Below are 2,683 nucleotides of genomic sequence, written 5' to 3'. Positions count from 1 at the left end.
TTTTTTTTCTTGTTGGTGTGCTTAAAATTATGTTCAAACCTCCATATATATAGAAAATTTTCGAATCTGGTAGTTGAATTTTGCTAGGAATTTACGACGAAAAATTAGGTTGGTGGCAAAAAAAACGTGTTAAGTTGGTGGATTTCTCGTTCTTTCCTCGTAAGTTATTTCCTCGTAAAAATCATGCTAAAATTACGACGAATTTGCGACGAAACACATTTTTCTCGGAAAAACCACGTTAACTTACGACGATTTTACGAGGAAAAGCTTTACTCGGTATTTTACAAGGCCATTACGACGAAACTTTATTTCCTCGCAATTTCATCGTTAAGTCATCGTAATTTCACGAGGAATAGTTTTCCTCGTTAAATTTCCTTGCTAAAACTGTGTTTTCTTGTAGTGATATAATCAAAATAGTGCCAAATATTATTAAGATTTAAGTTAAATGATTACAAAACATCGAAAGATTATTTGTTACTTATCTTGTCTGTTTTTATTTTTCTATTTTAAGTTTAGGTTAATAATACTAAATTGAATATAATTTATACAAATAAAAAGAAAAATAACAAAATATATAGCATATAGATAGAGCAAAACATATAAATACGATAACACCAACTTTACAACTTTTATTGTTTTTATAGATTTTCACAGCATATTTAATCTCTATGATATTTTTAAATTTTATGAATTATATGAATTTCTAACAATATTACAAAACTTACAAAAAATACAGAAAGGAAGTACATGAAGCTCTAGAGCTACTTGGACAATGATCAACCACAATGAAACAATGGAACATGAACAACTGGCAGTCCAAATTAATTGTTAAAATATCTTATAGTCACACATCTGTTTTAGCAAAACCGAAAAAAATTAAAAGAAAGATGGAAAAGATAAATCATTCTTTAAGAAAACAAAAAAAATAATTAGGTTTTGTTTGATTAAATTATCTATCTAATAATATATTATTTAATACAATATGCATAATAAGAAAAGTAAGGGTCGTTGAAACGTTGCCTGAATGAGTAAAATCTTTAATAGATGTTATTTATTAGAGGAGGAAAAAATAGGAAAAGGAAAAACGATACCTGGGTGCCTTGAACCTTTCACATGAAGCAGAGCACTATAAGTTTAACACCACTGGACTAAAGTGAACTTCACAGATTTTTGATGCCCCTAAAATATCTATTATCTGTGGCGCCTAAATCCCTAGCTTTATGGACTTTAGCCCAGGGCCGGCCTTGCATACAGTCCAACATGGCCGCCTGCTTATCCGGCTTATCCCTATCAGGGCATTCTGCAAGTGCCATGAATGATTCTTTGCAAGCACCTCCTTTTATGTAGTTATCTTCGGCATGGAAAGCACTGGCTTTGAAAGCCTCAGTCAGCCCTTTGGTACCGAATTCCTTCATCATGGGAACAGTGCTCATACACTCTGCCAGCTTATTCACGGCTTCTTCGCAACCGTCTTCATGTGGAGAACAAGTGGACGGCGGGACTTGGTCGTTTGGAGAACGGGACTCAGAATTCACCATATTCGCTTTAATGGTTGCAGGGTTTTTACTCAAAATCAAGTGAATTATATAGATTATAGATACTAGGGATGTGAGGTTGTTTGTGGGTGCAAGGCGAGAGAAAAATGAAAGTTTTCCAAAGAAGAAGATACCTAACCTAGCTACCTCATTTCGTGAAAGTCAAAATCAAGTGAATTATATAGATACTAGGGATCTGAGGTTGCTTGTCGTGCAAGGCGAGAGAAAAACGAAAGTTTTCCAAAGAAGAAGGTACCTAACTTAGCTACCTCGTTTCGTGAAATTTTCCATATGTTTCGGTGACTCAAATCAAGTTGTGGAAATTTTCTATAAATGGGTCTTGACTAATATTATCATTACCAGAGAATTGGAGCTTGTTTGCAATGCAATGCAGAGAGCAAAAGGAAATAGAAAAATTCTCTATGATAACTTTTTTTTAAATGTTTTTTTTTACTAAAAAAATTCCCAAAAAGTTTCATTAAATGGTAAATAGAAATTTATTCACATGCGGTTAACTAATTCAACTCATACATTTGTAAAGTTTGGGTTTTATTAAAAATTTATGTGGTTAACTAATTCAACTCATATATTTGTAACGTTTGGGTTTTATTATAAATTTATGTTTAATTAATTATATATTTTGTTTCATATGTAAAAACACATATTCATCATATATTCACATATCACTACAAGAAAACGTGCCCATAACAACGAACATTTACGACGAAAATATTTCGTCGTAAATTTACATGGTCTTTACAACGAAATTACGAGGAATCTAACTTTCGTCGTAAACGCCATGTAAATTTACGACGAACTGATTTCGTCGTAAACTCCATGTAAGTTTACGACGAATGTACGTGGAATGAGAAATACGTCGTAATCATTACATCGACATTACAACGAAGCATGTTACCGTTATATTTAGGTGAAAACGTGTATTCAATGTGCTTTAACTTACCTAATTTCGTCGTAAAGTCGTTGTAAATAATATGTTAAAACCATGTAAAATCCATGTAAAATATTCCTTGTAAAATCGTTGTTATATTTCAACTACCCAACTCGAAAATTTCTCTATATATATGTCATTTACCACAACTCTCTTCCTCACAACACATAAACGGGAGAAAAAAAATCCGAAAAAAAAA

General features: G+C 32.2%; 1 protein-coding gene across 3 annotated transcripts in view; it reads left to right on the top strand.

Annotated features, from left to right (window-relative positions):
- The window catches only part of LOC106294695 (homologous-pairing protein 2 homolog), a 39,272-nt gene that overhangs the window by 8,460 nt on the left and 28,129 nt on the right, over positions 1 to 2,683 (top strand). The window contains exon 7 of one of the 3 annotated variants that reach the window (XM_013730317.1): positions 1,899 to 1,917. The exons of 1 other annotated variant lie outside the window; for it this stretch is intronic. The gene's annotated coding sequence lies outside the window, so the exon portion shown is untranslated. Of the gene's footprint in view, positions 1 to 736; positions 756 to 1,898; positions 1,918 to 2,683 lie in introns of those variants that run through there. One more of the 3 variants, XM_013730316.1, reaches the window with a different exon arrangement.

This window comes from Brassica oleracea, chromosome C5 (assembly GCF_000695525.1).
Source record: "Brassica oleracea var. oleracea cultivar TO1000 chromosome C5, BOL, whole genome shotgun sequence".
Lineage (NCBI taxonomy): Eukaryota > Viridiplantae > Streptophyta > Magnoliopsida > Brassicales > Brassicaceae > Brassica > Brassica oleracea.
This window is presented reverse-complemented; position numbering and strand designations above follow the sequence as displayed.